The sequence below is a fragment of the Parasteatoda tepidariorum genome, chromosome 6 (assembly GCF_043381705.1).
Source record: "Parasteatoda tepidariorum isolate YZ-2023 chromosome 6, CAS_Ptep_4.0, whole genome shotgun sequence".
Lineage (NCBI taxonomy): Eukaryota > Metazoa > Arthropoda > Arachnida > Araneae > Theridiidae > Parasteatoda > Parasteatoda tepidariorum.
The window spans coordinates 15,392,961-15,413,418 of NC_092209.1; the positions used below are offsets into that span (position 1 = coordinate 15,392,961).

A 20,458-nucleotide genomic window follows, 5' to 3' on the forward strand; every position below is an offset into this window, starting at 1 on the left:
TCAAAATATCGTTTTATCTGAAAAGCATATGTTTCTAGGTTTCTCCATATTTGATACTCATTATTGTGATGAAACTTTCTTTGATATTATAATATGTCACACTATGATACTCATTCCACTGTATAAAAAGTAAATATTTGTTCCGAATAGATTTAGTCAAACGAATTTTTACAGTAAAAAATTTCATATGTTAGTTGAAAACAAGCAATGCATTTAAGTGTTTACGAATCCAATTCTCATCTCTTCGTTGTATATTTTTATTAATTATTATTTGCTGTTTTAGTTAATATTTACTACTATTTGGTGTACTCGACTTTTATATTTATATTACACAGTCTACCTATGTTTCAACATATTTTTGTTAGAAATGTATATGTTTTGTCCATTATTCATGAGAAAACCTGTCAATATAACTGTATAAATAAGCGAAACTATCGGTGATTATAATGTATAAAATAATATTTTGAAAGCTATCTGAATGTGTTCAATTCAGGTATTGAAATTTACATATCAAGATAGAAATCAAATGCGTTTTTTTTTTAAGTGCAAATTTTTCCTAACAATTTTATGGAAAATTGTTTCCTAGATGCAAAAATCGCGTTGTTGTGAATAAAAATGTAAAACATGTTTTATTAATTAATTTTTAATGAAATAGAAATCACTCTAGTTCGGAGTACCAAATGAAGAAATTCACAAATTTATTTAAAATTCTAAAATTAAACTAGCATATTTTTCTAGTTTTATATCAAAACTATATCTCGCTATAGAAATAACATGCACATTTCCGTGTTTTTCCGTTGATCATCGTTGTTTTAATTTCTGAGGTTTGTATAAATAAATTAATCGATTTTTAATGACTATACTTTCAATAGTGAATCTAAGTTGAGATGCTTCAATTGATGTTAATCAACATGAATTCGTGATCATTAATCAATGTTTATTATTCTATTAATACTATCTATTTCAAAAACTCAAAATGACAACACACTTGGTTTATTATAAACTAGTGTTAATAAACACCAAGTTTCGAAATGAAAATAAGAAAAATAACTTGAAAATTAAAGTTCGAGTTGAGTAAATATTTATGAAACAGGTAGAACATCTAAAGAAAAAAAGCCTTTCCATACAGGAAATTTATACTCAACCTATTTATTCATTGTATTATTTATTGTATGAACCTGTTTATTATTGTTAGTTATTTATAGAAAAGTTGTTTATCTGTGAAAGATTGATGGTATTACGATTGTTATAACTTTCTTTGTAATTGTAATAACTTCACTTTTTCCCACTAACTATTGAACCGATTTTTCTGCTTTTATTTATTTATTTTTAAATCTTGATGAATAATTTATATTCTAGTTTAACACTTGATCTATCACAAAAAGTACAACAACATATTCTAGTAAAAACAAAGTGTAAAGAATTAACTGAGAAAAAGAATTTGAAATTAAATTATTTCAAGAAATATCGTAGGACAAATAACGTAGGGAAAAATTAAAAGCGTTAGTCTGATAAGTTTGAAAAGCTAAATGGAAATATTGATCTTCGAAAAAGTATTTGAAAAAAAAAAGTAATTTTTAAGATGTAACTGAAAAGTAAAAATGTTATCAGGAATTTGTTAATACTTGATTCCTTAGCATTAAAATATATTTTAAATAATTGAAAAATATTCAAAGCTTTTCTTGTCTTTCAATTGGTTAATTTGCAAAAGCGTCCATTTTTAATTTTTATCAAGGTTTAATAGTTTTAACTAGAACTGTCTTCTGGTTGTTAAGTTATTTGTTCTCACTTTCTTTTTTTTCATTCTAGATATTAAAAATAATTTTCTAGTTGAACCTTAGACAGCAATTCTTTATCTTAACTTTCATAGGACTCTGAAATTTCCCCTTTTTTTTATTAAAAGTTGTTTTATTATTATGCTAAAATTTGTTTTTTAGTTCTCATATAGAATTAAACGTCATAATTTCGGAATCTAATATTCAAATTTCAGAATCAGGCATTGATGATTTTAATCAGGCATTGATTCTTAAACCCTATTGTAAAAGGTTTGTTCTCCTTACATTAAAAAAATAAAAAAAACTGTGCTGAATTTATACTTAACAAATATAGTTAAAAGAAATTTCTGTAATTATTCCTGCTCGCTTAGCGACACCGTTTTTTGATCTCAGTTTATTTCAGTTGCCTTGAATTCTTTCACGTTTTTATGTTGTCCATATGACGAGCTCTGTGTGGACGTGCATTTGACCTTTAATGTTAATTTTATTTTTTGCGTATTTCGCCATATCTCGAGAACTTTTTAAGGAAATTGAAAAATGTTTGCACACAATTAAAAAATTCGTTTATCCTAAGATAATTCCATGCACAAAATATAGTATAGTAAATATTTATTAATTTATTATATTTTTATTATATTATTTAATAAGAGTCAAACAAATTTTGTTAGGTATACAAGTTTTGACATAATCTTAAAGAGTATAATTTTACTTGCAAAATACAATATTTAATCGAAATCGGTCGAAGAGTATCTGAGAAATCGAATTTTAAAAAACCCGTATTTTATAAAATTCGATATATTTTCCAGATTACGGTTATCCCCTATATTTTTATGGGTCAGAAATCTGGATCTGTCTAAAATAAAAAAGGTATATTTATTCAGAGAAAGTTCGTTTTTGTGTTCGATTTCGTAACTTAAAATATCGTCTGCACTAAATAAGGGGAGGTCATCCCTTCGAATCATAGATTTAATCCGAGAACTTATAAGATCCCATTAATAGATCAAAAGTTGTTAAGGGTGGTCCGTGTATTTTTTGAGCACTATACATAAATAATATATTTGACTCTACACATATTTAAGACTTAGAACAGTTGAGTCTCAACTCCTGGGTCTCAATATTCATTAAGACCCAGGAGACCAGTAGTGAGGGCAAGCTTTCTGTTAAGTCTCAATATTCTGGGTCTCAATATTTTGCTATAAAAAAAACAAAAACATTTTTGATAGCAAAAATCTTTCGTATGATTACGCTTCTTTAAGTTCGTGAACAGTGCCACTAAGCTAAATTTTTTGCTTTAGAATTGCATTGTTTACTGTTTTAGGTCTTTAGATTTTAGATCTTTAGGTTTTTTTTAACTAAAAGAAATTTGTAACAGTTAAAAGTTCGTTTCATTTGGAGATTTGAATTCACTCTAGGCTTATTACAGAAGGCTTGGCCTCAATACTTAGGGCTCATAGAAAACGGCTGAAATAAATCAGACAAACAATGATATCATTTGTAAGTAGCCATGCCTGGGCGAAAAATGTTTGGCTGAATGAAAAATACAAGAGACTTATACAAATAGCCCAGCGCAAGGCGGAAGACCGGAATTTCCGAATCTCCTACAACTATTAAAATCTTAATTTTTTATGTTTTCTTATTTTTTCAACATACTATTAAATTAATACAGTGAGTTTTTCACCATACAGTTGTGTTAACAATAAAAATTCTTAGATATTAAATTATCAAATAATGTACTCGTTTGATTTTTCTGAACATTTTTGATGAAAATAAGACAAAATGAGCGTTGTATGATGCTCACATTTTCTCATTTAATATCAACAAACATGTTACAAATGAGTAGTTTATGAAGATAACAACAGTTAAAATCGTAGCTTAATCAATATTTCAGAGTGAAGACAAAACATTCTATTATCTCAGATTGTATTGTTTATGAATACTTGAAAGTTTATTTTAAGCAATCAGTTTTTAACGCCCATACCATTGAAGAAATAGTTATATCAAGTAGATTGATTTTTATCTTGCATCATAATCTCTTGAAAATCCGCGTGTGATATGTTCTTGGGGATTATGCAAATTAACACCATTTATTGCTTTCTTTTAAATGTAGCTTAACGCCGAGAAAAATAAAAGTGATCAAAATAAATCTGAATTAAGATCACACGAAAGCTAAGAACGCGAAGAAATACTTTTCTCTGAGAAATTAGCCCCAAGAGTTCCACCAGCAGACGATAAATGAGAATGAATGCCGGAAATATGTTCGTTCCTTTGTTCGAAAATAAGTTGTTTATAAAATATAATGATACCCCGGCAAGTTTTTAATGATGATATTATAACGGCAATAAAAACAGACTACCCGTTATGTTCAAATATTCTTTTCTTGTTCTTCTTTGTAGATTTGTGAGTGGAATAATGTTTTATGAATTATTGTTCTTGTAGAATCTTGTTTGCTATATACTTCCGGTCTTGATGCTGTAGTGTCGTAACAATTGCTTTTGTTTTTCGAACTTGCCAAAAATAATGTTCTCATTATACGTGACTAATCAGTCCTGATAATAGAAGCATTATTTGATCAGTCCATGTTGACTATTTATCTATTGGTATTGAAAGAAAAGTTCATTGCAAACGATGCCCAACGGCGACGTGTAGCAGATGTTTTGGTTGAGAATAATAAAATTCTATCAATAAATTGGCAGCCGATTTCAAATCAAATAATTTTTCACACTTTCTAATTGTATTAGCAAGTTTTGAACTTGTATTTTTTATTTTACTCTTTAGTTATAAATCTTGAAATGAGTATTTTAAAATTATAAAATAAATATAATTCGTCTGTTATAGAATTTCTAATCTCAATTTCGAACTATTGATAGAGTCTAAAAACCATTGTGTTTGGCTGAGTTAACAACCTCTGGTGTTTCCTGTAGTAACTTTTTATCTGTTTGAAGATAACTTTTTCAACTTTATTAACTAATTAAACTCGAAGCAAATTTTATCGAACATTTATTATAATTTTTTTTTTTTTTTTGTGTTTCTTCAAGCATTTAATTTGCAATTTTGTTTAAAATAAAAGTCAAATACAGCCTTTTTTATGAATAAATATGTTATGAAACCACTCACTCTATTAGTTGTTTAGTCTATTAGTCGAAATTTTTTTTTGTTTTGTTTTCGGGTTGTAGCTCTTTATACCCAATAAAAATCACGTTTTACCGCACAAGGCTGTTTTTCGAAGGTTCTGTTGTCATATGAAATGATGCTTTTTTGCGAATAATATGCTATTTTCATAACTACTGTGAGTTTGCAGCAGTTACTCGTGACTTTTAGGTTTAAATTTAGACTACCTGAAGTCTGAGCTGCCTATGCTTATTCTGAAATATCCGTCAATATGGAGAAAAGCCACAGTATTGTGAAAAATGAAAAGCTGATAATTTTCATTTAGGAGAAAAGATGCCGCCAAATTGACGATTTTTAAAAAAGTTAATTTAAAACATTAAATTATTTGTCCATTCTAAAGCCAAGATAATTCTTCCCAGCAAAATAATATACATATTTTAAAATCTTTGCTTTGCTTCTAGTGTTAGGCACCTAAATTGTGTTTTTTTTTATTATTAATTTCCTTGGTGACAGCTCTTCGAGATGTCATGTTATGAAATTTTAAGAGAAAAGCTTCGTACACTTAAGATTTTCTTACATTGAAAGTTATGGTGTTAATAAGTGACCCATACACTGATCGACCACTTAATCACTACCTCATCTCAGTATCTTATTATTTTAAATATCTTTTCCCTTTAATACTGTCTCGGCTGTTCTTGGCTGAACTCTAACGAAGTAGTAATAGGTCGTACGAGGAAGGGCTCTTTTAACTAAATTCCACAAATCCTCAATAGGATTAAGATCTGAGGTTTCAGGGACCAACGCAATAAACTGAAGTTAAAATCACGTATCCAAAATTAAACCTTTGCAATACCCGCAGTATAGCAAGAATCGTTATTCTGCAGAAAATATCGCCCAAGATCAGGATAAAGTATTAGTATTACAGGATATACTTGGTCAATAACGATGTTTAAGTATGGTGTTCTGGCAATCATGGTCACTAAATAATGGTCAGCACTACGCTATTCCTTTAGTAGCTATACTATACCAGAATAGACCATTTCCGTAAAACTGACAGAATTTTAAGTATGGTGTTTTATTCTGACAACCATGGAAACTAAATAAAGGTCAGCACTACACTATCCCTTTAGTAGCAATATTATACCAAAATAGATCATTTCTGTAAAACTGACAGAATTTTAAGTATGGTGTTTTATTCTGACAACCATGGACACTAAATAAAAGTCAGTATTACACTATCCCTTTAGTAACAATACTATACCAAAATAGATCATTTCCGTAAAGCTGATAGAATTTTAAGTATAGTATTTAATTCTGACAACTAATGGCACTAAATAAAGGTCAGCATTACACTATCTCTTTAGTAGCAACACTGTACCAGAATAGATCATTTTCGTAAAACTGACAGAATTTTAAGTGTGGTGTTTTATTCTGACAACCATGGACACTAAATAAAGGTCAGTACTACACTATCCCTTTAGTAACAATACTATACCAGAATAGATCATTTCCTTAAAACTAACAGAGTTTTAAGTATGGTGTTTTATTCTGACAACCATGGAAACTAAATAAAGGTCAGCACTACACTATCCCTTTAGTAGCAATACTATACCAGAATAGATCATTTCCGTAAAACTGACAGAATTTTAAGTATGGTGTTTTATTCTGACAACCATAGGCACTAAATAAAGGTCAGCACTACACTATCCCTTTAGTAGCAATACTATACCAGAATAGATCATTTCCGTAAAACTTACAGAATTTTATGTATGGTTTTTTATTCTGACAACCATGGAAACTAAAAAAAGGTCAGCACTACACTATCCCTTTAGTAGCAATGCTATACCAGAATAGATCATTTTCGTAAGACTGATGGGTGTTTCTAATAAGGTAGCCGCCCAGTGTATGTGAGCTTATCATTTTTTCCCGTTTCTTATTGAAGTTAAGTTTCAAAATTTTTGTTAACTGCAAATCAAAAATTTTGAACAAGCAAGGAAAATTTGCTTTCATTTTTTCATTCTTGTTTTAATTATTATTTTTTTAATTTGTACCTATAAAGTTGTATTTCAGCAACTTGTCTAAATGAAAAATTGAGAGGCTTTGAGACAAGGATAAGACACATTTTAAAATTGCTCAGAAGAACGTTTTTGGTAGGAGAGGCACCATAATGTTTTTGTAGAAAGTGCGATGTTTCTATGTGTTGTCCTGATATCGAATAGTAATTTCGTAAACCTGTGAAGTACCTATCTGGAAATAATACGAACTTAAAGTAAAAATGCCATCTTTGAAAAAAGTGGTCCTTTTCTTATCACTATCACCCAATCTCTTGAATTGTTTCAAGGAATTATTTAATTAAAAAAAAAACGCATCCAAAATTTATCGCACAATTTGAACCGCAACTAAAAAAATTCCTAGTGGCTTTGACCTCTGCGGAAAGTGATTTCTTAATTAAACAAACAACTGAAACCAGTCAACGATCCTTTTTTTTTTCATGACCATCAGTTTACATAATAATTGTTTTTTAATTTAAGAACGATGCAATTGAATTCTTCGAACAATAATCAGCCGTGTTCATTTTCCCGCTCAGGGAATAGTTAAAAGGTTTTATTCTATTTTATTTTTTACATTTTATACTCTGCCTAATGAACAACCCATACGAAGCGGAACTCCACCAAGGTGGAGGTACTTGAGCAATGGAGCGTTCAAGCGTATCAAGTATGGTTTACGCACTTGGCAATTCCGATATATACACGCCAACAGTCGTCGTATGTTTCAGAATTGTAATGGCTATTTTTCTTTTAAATTTGTTCTTGTTCGAACCTATGGAAGTGTTTTTTTTTTATCGGAATGAATGATCTTTATTTCTTTGGAAAGAAAAGAGCTATGAGTAAGTCGCTTTCGCTGTAATGACAGGCTTGTCAGAATTAAGGATTTTTATTTTCTTGTGAAATTACGCGTTGTGAAGTGATTGGAAAGAAGTTGTTAATGATCTGAGTTTGCTAACAAAAGAAAAGTTGATCGAACAACTTAAGCCTGATGTTTAACTTCTTTTTTTTTCTTAAAGTCAAGGACGATTGTCTACGACTATCAAAGACTTGCGGTAAGCCCCACTTTTACCGAAGGTGACAATTTTAACATACCATTTTCGCATAAAACATCACTTTTCGAATATTGAAGTAAAGCTTAATGTAATGACTAGTTCATGTTCAATTCTTATGCTCGAGCCATATTTGCTTTATATAACAAATACTCAGGGTGCGTAGCGTTTTTAAAAAGTGCTTAAAGGTGCTTATTTTCGATTTTCGTCTTTTAAAAGCCCTTAAAGGTGCTTTTCTCATTGTGTGTTTTTAAAAAGTGCTTAATTTTCCCTTTTTCAAAATGAAATGTTTCCTTTACCATGTTGATTTTCGCTTCGAATTATGCATAAAGACACAGTTCACGTGGTTCTATTCAACGTTTTCACTATTAATTCAACCCCAATCTATTTCGGCGTATTGTCAGTCCGTAGCGTATAAAAACGCCATTCGTTTTACATGATTCAAAATTTCATAATTTTTGACAATTGTCAAAAACAACGCCAAAAGGGAATAAAACCGTCAATTGTCAAAAAATTTCCAACCCTGCCTAATTATGATATTTTTTAAAGTTCTTAAAAATATTTTTTGAGTGCTTGAAAAGTGCTTAAAAGGTGCTTATTTTTTGTTGAATAATTTGGCTACGCACCCTGACTACTGTAAAAATCTACTTGGAGGCATGAAAGACCAAAAAGAAATATAACCCTAATGGCTTTCTCAGAATCCTCACATGTGTTGCCATGTATCCAAAACATCTATTTACTTTCCTATGAAACTTTTCCCTTTATCTCCTGGATACCTCGTTTTACTCTGTTGCACCCCGCCATGGCACTAACAATGATAATGTTTGGTTTTCATAGCACGCCATAGCATTAACATTGATAATTTTTGGTTTTCATAGCACGTCATGGCACTAACATTGATAATTTTTGGTTTTCATAGAGTACTTTTTATTTTATACCCAACTTTGAACAGCGAACCCATGGCCTTACAATTTGGAATCCAACCCAGAATCTTGCCCAGAATCAATACACTCAAACTACCCTCGGCTGATGGAACTGGCCCGCGTTTGCGTTTTATAGAAAAGAAAAACGCGAATACCTCCCACAGTTAGTCTGAATACAAATCCTTCCCATGATCTGTCTGCCACTATTGGTCAGTACTCTGGTGCAAACCGTTAGCAGAAATCGAATCGATGGGATTTGAACCTGGGTAAACTCTAATCCCCTGATCCATCCCGCTGTGCTTTTCGAAGCAACTTATATTACCCACTACAAAAAATGCAATATGAAACAAAATTAATTTGCGTCGTTATTGCTTCATGTCCCTTAATTGTAGTAATTTTTTCTTCTTTAAATCTTGCAGAAATTGACTTCTATATTGCGATTCAAATTATTACAAATCTTTCTACTTTTTCTATTAAAACAAGAAGCATTTTAGCAGGATTATTTTTAAAATTTTATTTAATAACATTGAATTTTTACGTACAAAATTTGATGCCGTTTTCACAACCTCTCAGGTTATGTGCTTACGTAATACTTGAATGGCTCCTAAGAGACGAAATGCGTTTTCTGTTAGAAAGTCACATGATTTAGTAATAATCTCATCTAAACTTTTTCTGGATATAGTCAAAATGAATTTATTTCTTTTGACAATCTAGCGCAAACTAGTGCATAATATATGTAGTATGTTTATAAATGCATTTCATTGATTCAAATAATCCCCATTTGAATCTAATTAAGAAAACTTATTTTCTAGTACCATATTCGGNAAAACCTGTTTTTGCCAGGACGGTTTTTACCGGTATTTACCATGGTTTATTCCACCTGCGGCAAAATCTTGCCAACCCTGGAGTTCACATATAAGAGGAAAAAAAACATCAAGGAATATTTGTGCATTTTAAAAGTAAAAGAGATTTTCTTTTCGCATTTTTGAATTAAAACGAATAGAAAATAGTTATCCAAAAATTGTATTAGCATTTATTGGACTGAACTATACTATTTAGTTCATCGTAACTATCTTGAATTTAGCTTAAACTTTTTAATCAAAATAAGAAAACACAAATAATTTTGTTAACAAAGACAGATGATAGATTGTTCTCCCATTGGTTTTTATTTTAATGCTCTACGTGAATTTTCAATAAATCAAGATATGGCTTGCTTGCCATATAATAATTCATGCAAATATTTCTAAATTTGGGATGTTGTTCATTACGCATTCTCTCCCTCTACCTTTTTTATTTCTCTTATTACCGATTTAAGCATTTTTACTTTGTTAACTAACTTCTCTTTTAATTCTTCCAGTTTATCTCTCTATGCAAGCTGTAAGCTAATCATCTTAATATCTTCCGTTTTTGTGTATGGAATGATTTCCAGAATTTTCGAAATGTCAACAAACGTAAATGTCCGCTAAAAGAAAATTTGCCTATAAATTCGATCTAGAACTTGAAGTTTGTCTATAAGTAGAAGGGGAGAGATACGATTATGAAAATAGATTAAAAATTAAATGTTACGGTATTGAAAAGTATAACGAGTATATATATCAAATACTTGATGATGATTTTTAAAAAAACCTGCTTGTGAATTTTTATAAGGTTGCAATTCCCAGTCAATATGATTTTATGCGCTAATGTAATTTAAAAAAATAAAAAAGAAGATTTAAATGAAAAACATCAAATTCATTCTGTGGTAAATTGCTTACAATTTTCCACATTTTGTGACGCCAGCAGCTCTACAAAATTATTCTATGTTTAGATATATAAAGAATAATTCAGGATTTTTTCTTTGTACATAGAATAATACATAATTTTTTCTATATGTAGATAGGTAGAATAATTCAGAAAATATTTTGTTGAATTATGATATTGTTAATATGCAATATCTTAAACCATTAGAATGAAATTCATCTTTTATAGTAGAAGATCAATTGTTCATCCGTCTCTACATTCAGAACCTGACAAAGGCAGGGGCATACGGGGCAGTTGCCACATCAGGGTCCCCAAATTGAATCGAAAGTTTATTTTTGGTTTCCTTCTTTAATGAAGTTTCATTTTTTTAAATCAAAATATCAGTACAGTGTAAAGTCCGTCAGTTTTATGTTAGCTTCTTCGTTAATCTATCATATGAACACAAAAAAATCGATATTTTGAAAATCCATGGCTTTCTAGTGCAGAATTAAGCTAAATTTTCGCAATTACGATGGACACATTTGGCCAATCAAAAGCCTGTATTTTTACACATCGCAAAATGCGATATGTGTACAAAAATACAGTATACTGATTGGCTTAAGTGAGCCATCGTAATGGCAAAAATTTAGCTGAATTCCGCCCTAATATCAGCAAGGATGTGAATTTTTTGCAGCTAGATGGCAAAGTTCACAAACAGAAAACTGCATTCGGCATTATGAACATAGAATTGTCAGAAAATCAATAAAATAGACAGAACAATATTTCGTCTGACCATTAGAGGGGGGACTTGAATAGCTATTTTAGGTTCTAGGCATTTTTCTTGTTATATATGTATAATGAGGTAGAAATTTTAAATACCCCCATAAAGTTTAATTCTTCATTACTGAAGCAGTGAAGTAGAGGGGGCCCCCAAAGAAGTTTTTTTGACCCGGGCACCAATTAGGCTAAGTCGGGCCCTGTCTACATTATTTGTCCTCCATTATGTCGTTTTTCTACATACTTCACTAAATTCTTTTCCACAGCGATATTCTTTTTCTTTGAATAATATTGTACAATCTTCGCCATCAAGCCATCAATTATGATCTAAACTTACAAGTTTATAGTAAAGCTAGTGTTTTAATTCCGTAATTATAGATATAAAAATTTGAATGATGAATCGGCGCACTTTATTATCCAGTGTTGTGATTAAAATCAATATCCATCATAATGCTCCAGTTACAATTACCATAAATATCTATTTCTTGAATGCTTCAGTAACTCTTGGCATTCTCGTAATTGCCAAAATATCTGTTAAGCTACAATCTTAATCTTTTATGTTCGAAAAATGTTCCACCTCTTGTTTGTACCATGAACTGCTGTCTCGTACCTCTCAGCCATCTTTTGTTTACTTCGCAATATTGAAAAATTACTTACTTCAGGGCGAAATCTGACAAAATTTACACAACCATTTAAACTTGCGCGACTTCTCGAACGCGATTATATTTTTAGAAGAGCTTCTCGCTCAAAGGGATGCTAACTGAACCGTAATGCGACTAATCTACCAAATCAGTCCAAACTATTTTCCCCTACTTTTCGAAACCTAAACTTGGTTTGCTTTTTTTTCTTCTTTTCGTTCGTTCGTTTTCTGGTGTTTTCTTGACGTTTCCTAAACCGTGTCTTCAGAGGCTGCGTGTTACGGTGCCTGCACCAAAGTTCACACACAAATTTAGCAGAGTATCTATTTCAGTGAGCTAGTTGTCTAAAGCCCAATCGGTCATCCTCTCACGCTTATTTTGCGTATTCTTTCCCAGATGTCCTGAGAATAATATTCTGTCCCGGTGTCGCAAGTTCTGATCCTGGTTCTGTTCTGTTATGCTGTGTTGTGTACTCCGTTACCGTTGAGTGCCTGTGTTTGTGTGTTTTTTTACGCCGTTTACAATCTAATCTGTTATTCTCCGGTTAGGAGAACTGCAGCTTTGGATTTACCTAAATCTCCGAAAAAGTTTTCTCTGGGATAAAGCTGTAAGTACCTGTGCTAATTCCTTTACTCAGTCGGAAAAGTAATTCTTATAACACTTATATGTAGAATTGTATAATATGCATGAACGCCGTTCGTCGAAAATTTGTCGCCATTCGCGGAAAATTTGTCACCATCACGAAATTTTTTTTACTGCTACTAAAAAATAAAAAAAATCGCCTTTTCAAATAAAGTTTGTCATTTTTGAATTCCCAAAAAAATCTCTGGGATAAAGTAGTAAATACTTGCGCTAATTCCTTTACACATTCTTAAATTAGTATAACATGCCAGGGTGCGTAGCGTTTTTAAAAACTGCTTAAAGGTACTTATTTTCGATTTTCGTTTTTTAAAAGCTCTTAAAGGTGCTTTTTTCCATGGGTGTTTTTAAAAAGTGCTTAATTTTCCTTTCTTCGAATTGTGATACTTTTCTTTACCATGTTGATTTTTGCCACAAGTTATGCAAAAAGACATTGTCCTATTGTCCATTGTCTTCACAATTAATTCAATCCCAATCTATTTCGGCGTACAGTCGATCTGCAGTGTATGAAAACACCATTTGTTTTACATGTTTGATGAAATACTTGCGGGTCCGCACTTGCGTATACTGAGCTGGATTCAGTGATAAGAATTTTTGTCTCTCATGTGCAACTCTACTGCATTTTCCGCCCTCTGTAATAGAATAGAAAAATCTCTCTAACTTTTGCTGATTACGGGAACCAACTAAACATTGTCAATTTTTCTTCTTCTCTATAGCGATAGAAAATTTCATTTCTCTTGTTAATTTCATCGCTTGTGACGCGCCATCGTCTTCGTCACTCTAAATAAAACCGGATAAAACCATCAATTGTCAAAAATTTGCCAACCCTGCCTAAATATGATATTTTTTAAAGTGCTTAAAAATATTTTTGAGTGCTTAAAAGGTGCTTATTTTTTGTTGAAAAATTTGGCTACGCACCCTGTTTGCACAAATGACTATTACGAAAAAGGAAAAAACAAAAAAAAAAAAGAAATCGCCTTTTCAAATCAATTATAGAATTTCCGAGGGGAAAAAAAATCACTTTTACGCTTTTTCCTACAAATGCGAACGCGATTTAAAATTGCATTCACATGATTTNTCAGTGAGAAGAATTTTTGTCTCTCATGTGCAACTCTACTGCATTTTGCAAGAGATTCTCAATTTCAGACTTCATTTTCCGCCCTCTCTAATAGAATGGAAAAATCTCTCTAATTTTTGCTGATTACATGAACCAACTAAACATTGTCAATTTTTCTTCTTCTCTATTAGTGATAGAAAATTTCATTTCTCTTGTTAATTTCATCGTTTGTGACACGCCGTCGTCTTCGTCACTCTAAATAAAACCATCAATTGTCAAAAATTTGCCAACCCTGCCTAAATATGATATTTTTTAAAGTGCTTAAAAATATTTTTGAGTGCTTAAAAGGTGCTTATTTTTTGTTGAAAAATTTGGCTACGCACCTTGTTTGCGCAAATGCAGATCTGTGTATAATATGCTCAAATGCAGACCTGTATAATATGCGCGAACGCCATTCGCTGAAAATTTGTCACCAGCGCGAATTTTTTTTTTTTTTTTTTTTTTTTTTTTTTTTTNTTTTTTTTTTTTTTTTTTTTTTTTTTTTACTATTACGAAAAAGGAAAAAACAAAATTTATCGCCTTTTCAAATCCGAGGGGAGAAAAAATCACTTTTACGCTTTTTCCTACAAATGCGAACGCTATTTAAAATTGCATTCACATGATTTCAAATTACACATCTCGATTTTTATTTACGCGATTTAAGATCGTGTTTCGTATTTTCACGATTTCAAATCAAATATCGCATTTCGGATTCGTTAGATTTAAAAGCCACTATTATGATTCGTGTTCAAAGGACTTAAAAATTATGCATCGAACTTCGTATTCGCACGATTTTAAAATCAAACATAGTGGTTCACACTAACTCGATTTTGAAATCGAAATCAATTATTGATATTTACGCAATTTTTTTTTTTTTAATTCAATGTCTAGATTCATACTCGCGTGATTTTAAAATCACACATCGAGATTCATATTCATACAATTTAAACAAATAAATAAAATCTCGCATCGATATTTTTATTAAAACTTTGATAACATTCTGTAGATAAATGCTTCCTATTTACTTTCTTTCCTGCTCAAATGTATTTTTTCAATTATTTAAAAAGTATTTTCGCACATAACAGTTTTGGAATTCTATTTTCAGACTTTTTGTTTTTTTTACCTAACTCTTCCTTGTTTTATGAATCAATATAAAGTTCTAATAAAAACTAAACATTAAAAAAAAAAAAAAAGCGTGATTTTTATCGCCAAAATGAGTTGGCGTAATTTCGAATTTCTAAATTATTAGAGTTTTTCTTCTCGTTAATAGAGTTTTAGTAGAGAGAGTTTTTTTGGTAGAGAGAGTTTTAATAGTTTTTTTCGGTTACTTAGACGATTAATCTAATGAGGTTATCGCGATTTCGTTTGAAAAGCATTACAATAACATTTGGTAGAAATAATTATTTCAAATTGTTCAATATTGTTCTACCACAATACTACAAAGGCGCCCTCTATTGCCTCGCTCAGTTTCAGTCAACGATGATACTAAAAACAATCATTCTTAGAATTCTTCTATTTCTGTCAAACGCCATGCGAACGAAATGAATTTATTAATAAAAATACCTGGATCGTGAACCCTTTTTATCACGCTCTGCTTGATGTAAATGGTCTCGACTTTTTTGAACTCTTCTTCTTTTTTGTTTCTCTATGGAATATAAAATTGTTGATGGTTCGGTTATGCTTGGCCAATGATATAACTCGAGATATAATGAGTATTAATCTCTCCCTCTTTAAGTCAAGAAAAATGTATTAAAGTGACAGTAATATTTGTTTGCGTTCATCCCTGCGTAGCGTCTTAGAATGGAAATTATTTTAATTACTGTCGCTTCTCATGAGTCATAATTGTTGTGTGTATGATAGAGTTCATCGAATAAGTGGACAAATATGTGATTGGTAAGTAAGCGTTTTTGTTTATTAACTCTAGCGTATTGCTTCAACTCAGTGCAGACAAAACTTTAAAACAATAGAGGTTCATTAAAATTCGTTTAACTCAAATTATTTCCTATATAAAAATAAATAAGGAAAGTTGCTTACTGTGCCATATATTGAAGATAGTTGGATTTTTCCATCTCTTAATTTCGCTAGTAGTAGCTTACTTTTATAACTGGGGCTGAACAGCCTTCCCTAATTTAATCTGAGTTTAAGACTATCCATCTCTAACTCCGTAGCCTTGTAATTTTGAACCCAATCCAGAAGACAAGGGAACTTATGGTTCAAGTATTTTTATTTTTATTTTTTTTATATTCGTCGTTGAACAGCCGACCTAATTTTGGGTTTACGACTACTAATGTTCAACTCCATAGCCTTGTAATTTTGAACCAATCCAGAAGACGAGGAAGCTCCTGGATCAGTACCCCCAGAGATATTTATTTGTTATGGGAACATGGAGGACTTTGCGACTCGACATATTTAACGTGCATCAGTCANATGAAAAGATATTTTGTGATGGGTCCGTTAACGGACCCAAATTTCTTCTAAACAGACCCCTGCATATGCATGTGTGTATGATATTTGGATTTTTCCATCTCTTAATTTCGCAAGTAGTAGCTTTGTTTTGTAACTGGGGTAGAACAGCCATCTCAACTCTTGAGTTTAAGACTATCAATCTCAAACTCCGTAGCCTTGTAATTTTGAACCCAATCCAGAAGACAAGGGAATTTCTGGTTCAAGTATTGGGAGAAATTTACCTTCGTTGAGGACTTTTTGATGGAACTAACCGCATTTGAGTTATATGGAGAGAAAAACTCCCACTGCTACCCCAACGGCTAGGGAATTCTAACCCATGATCTTTCTCTGAGAATATGTTGTTATGTTTATGTTGTTATGTTGTTATGTTTGTTATGTTGTCGATGCAAGCTGGGAGCAGAATTCGTAGCAACTAGCAAATGCTGGGATTCGAATCAGTGTCAGCTCATTGAGAGGCGAGCACTCTATCCCCTGAGCCACAGCGGCTCCAGGTTCGTGCTAGTGGTATGTTCTTAAGGTTGTGGAACAAAAGAGGGCTATATAAAAGTAAAGCATTACTGCAACTACCCGTTATAGGTGTGAGGAGAGTCGAAGAGGTTAAAGTTCCACAACTTCCTGGCCAACGACATAATCGTAATATTGTTAGCATTTTATTTCCCAAGCAAGTTGGTTGGGCTTCAAGCAGCGACTGAGAATCGAACCTCTGTTGTTCCCAGTTACAGCTTGGCGCCCTTAACTACCTGAGCCATAGCTGCTTTCCTGCTATAAGCTGGACATTCTTGGGATTTTGGTAATGTTATATGTTTTTCTTATCACCCAAACTTTGAAATTAATCGAAGTAAATAAACCGCCTTGCCAACTGATAGTAGCGTGTAATCAGAGTCCTTAACTTATTCCAGAGGTGGAGAGCAAGCTGCGAAGATATTTCCGTATCGTGATCTATCGCACCAACAACAATCTCAAAAGTGCCAAATCGATTTTAAATTTGCAAATATTTTTACAAGAACATGTAGATGTTTTCTCGGGGGTAGCTGCGAGGTATACCTTTCGAGCTAGTCTTTTTCTATGAATTTTTTTCTTATTAGTTTTTTGCGGGCCGCTGCCCGGAAGTTACCAAGCCTTGGCGATTATTCTGCCTCAGATCGCGATACGGAAATCTTCCCAAAGCGACCTCTGTGAGTTTCTCGTGCGGCCTCTAGCTCTTGCATTAATAAAAATTTTAGTTATATTAATTACTATAATATGAAAAGAATGTAATAGGATTTAATAACGTGGCGCCATCTATCGAGCGTGAATTAAAGTGAATGATTTAGAATACTGCATGAAGTGATTTAGAATGCTTTCTCATTCATTCTAGCAGTCATAAATTGCCATTCTCGCTCATTTTTCAGTTTGCCAACCTCCAGCAATAGAAATTCTACTGTTTCGTTGTTTTTATTTTTTACTATGGTCAATTTTTATTCAGAGCGTATTTGTGTCTGATTTCGTAATTTTAAACATCGTCTGCAATAATATAATTAGCATATTTGAGGTCAACTATTTGAACCATTATGATTGGCACTAAATTCATGAAAATCTTTTTTTTTCTTTTTGTTGCTTCGAACTTCTGACTTTTATTCAATTTACTTGTCTGACTGTTGCAGACTTGATGAATAAGCAAAAAGGTCGTGTTGGGCTCTGGTGCACAGCCTAATTTGTCAAGTAACGTGATGTGAATAGATGTCATTTAGAGCTGGAAAAAAAAACTCGATAAAAAAATTAAAAGTTTCGCTTTCAAATACCACTGAAATATATGCTGAAGGGTATCTATGCCCTCTCATAAGTTAGTTTTCATTTTGCTCTTTTGTTATCGTAAAATGCTTGAGAAATGAGTGGGTAAAGAACGTAAAAATTATTTACCTCGAACTGATTCAGTAATGTGTCAAAACTGTCTCACGGCTATTTTTAACCTATCTTCAATTTTTTCTATACATTTAAAGTTTACACTGGGAATTGTTGACAGAAAATATTTGAAAAAAAAAATCTTATAAATAGATCTTCTCTCATTTTCTTTCCTTACAGTTTGCTTGCCCAGGATTGGAAGAACTTACACGTAAAAAAAAAAAAAAAAAAATGTCAATAAATTTTGTTTGCTCTATATATTCTTAACATGTAACTTTTTATTGTTGGTAAATATTTTATATCGGTAGTAAGTTATAGGTAAATACCTACTAAATTAATTAGTTCTTAATTTAGTAGGTACAAAGTATATATAATATATACAGGGGTCTGTCCAGATATTTTGTGAAAGGTCCGTTTGTCGTGAAATTGTGAAAAAATTACTCGCATTCTTTCAACCAGGGTCCGCTTTTATGAATTTGCGCAAATTAGGGTCCGTTATTGCAACAAAAAAAACTTTTTCAAGGAGTTTTTAAATTGTAAAGAAATACAAGATTATGCTCAACACTGTAAAATTATAATTAAAAAAATTAAATTTTAAAANTTGAAATAGAATACAGTTGCTTTTAAAAATTTCACTCATTATTTAAACATTGCTTTTTTTTAAAATTTCCTATTATTTTACAACCAACGTTGAATAGCTGGCTAAATTCTGAGTTTACGATCATTAATATTCAACTCCATGGCCTTGTCATTTTGAACCCAATCCAGAAGATAAGGGAACTCCTAGATAAAGCATTGGGTCAAATTAGTCTTCATGGAGGACTTTCAGTTGGATTTTACCCTCGTTTGCGTTACATGGTGAGAAAAACTACGAAAACCTCCCTCGGTTAGCTCGACGCAAGATGATTCTAACCCGTGAGCTATCGACCACTGAGGATATTTTGCGTCAGCACTGTGTTTGGAGCAAGACGGTTACGGAATTCATATCTTCCAGCTATTGCTATGGTTCGAACCTGGGGCACCTCGTTGGGAGGCGTACGCACTATATCCTGAGCTACACAGCTTTATTTGTGGTTTTTTCAGATAAAATATGTTAATGTTATTGAAATTCTTTTGCAATTTGTTGCAATTCCACATTACAACAAGAATACACTAGTCTGGAAATCGATAGTGTACAATACGAAATAAAGTTAATAAAATAAAATCAAAATTGTCGTCTGAGAAAGGAAATTTTTTAAATGATTCGCCATCAGTTCTCTATTTTCGGAGTAACTGATTGACAGATTGATTAATCATATAAAGATTCTAAGTGATTTGCCGTTATTTTTCGTTTTTAATTTCCTTATCACTCGTATCGATTGATTGACAATTGATTGATTAATAAGTTAATAATTCTAAATCACTTGTCAACATCTTTCCTTTTTATTTTTCTTATCTCTCAGATCATTGACATTCGAATAAAAGAAAGAAAGCGTAACTTTTAGAACTCACATGTAATAGATTTACGAGGANTGTGTGCCGATAAAAGTTACTCTTGGTTTTGCCTTTTACGATCATTAATATTCAACTCATTTTGAACCCAATCCAGAAGATAAGGGAACTCCTAGATAAGGCATTGGGTCAAATTAGTCTTCATGGAGGACTTTCAGTTGGATTTTACCCTCATTTACCTCCATGGTGAGAAAAACTACGAAAACCTCCCTCGGTTAGCTCGACGCAGATAAAATATGATAAAATATGTTAATGTCATATGCTAATGTCATTTTCAGATAAAATATGTTAATGTCATTGAAATTCTTTTGCAATTTGTTGCAATTCCACATTACAACAAGAATACACTAGTCTGGAAATCGATAGTGTACAATACGAAATAAAGTTAATAAAATAAAATCAAAATTGTCGTCTGAGAAAGGAAATTTTTTAAATGATTCGCCATCAGTTCTCTATTTTCGGAGTAACTGATTGACAGATTGATTAATAATATAAAGATTCTAAATGATTTGCCGTTATTTTTCGTTTTTAATTTCCTTATCACTCGTATCGATTGATTGACAATTGATTGATTAATAAGTTAATAATTCTAAATCACTTGTCAACATCTTTCCTTTTTATTTTTCTTATCTCTCAGATCATTGACATTCGAATAAAAGAAAGAAAGCGTAACTTTTAGAACTCACATGTAATAGATTTACGAGGATCGTCCATTAAATACTGTCACATTTTATTACATTATTTTGACCCCTCTTCCCCCCTTTGTCACAAAGTAGTACACTTCACCAACCCCCTACTTCCCCTTGTCATGCGTCCCGCCCTAATGCATATATTAAGATATATGCATT

At 31.7% G+C, this 20,458-nt stretch overlaps 2 protein-coding genes across 6 annotated transcripts in view; both read left to right on the forward strand.

Moving 5' to 3' along the window:
• LOC107451959 (testicular acid phosphatase homolog) overlaps positions 1–20,458 on the forward strand; it is a 539,537-nt gene that overhangs the window by 330,221 nt on the left and 188,858 nt on the right. The gene's annotated exons all lie outside the window — the stretch shown is intronic.
• LOC107451965 (GRIP domain-containing protein quick-to-court) overlaps positions 1–20,458 on the forward strand; it is a 107,976-nt gene that overhangs the window by 55,573 nt on the left and 31,945 nt on the right. Inside the window, exon 1 of one of the 4 annotated variants that reach the window (XM_016068216.3) lies at positions 12,396–12,644. The exons of the other annotated variants lie outside the window; for them this stretch is intronic. The gene's annotated coding sequence lies outside the window, so the exon portion shown is untranslated. Of the gene's footprint in view, positions 1–12,395; positions 12,645–20,458 lie in introns of those variants that run through there. 4 annotated transcript variants of the gene reach the window in all.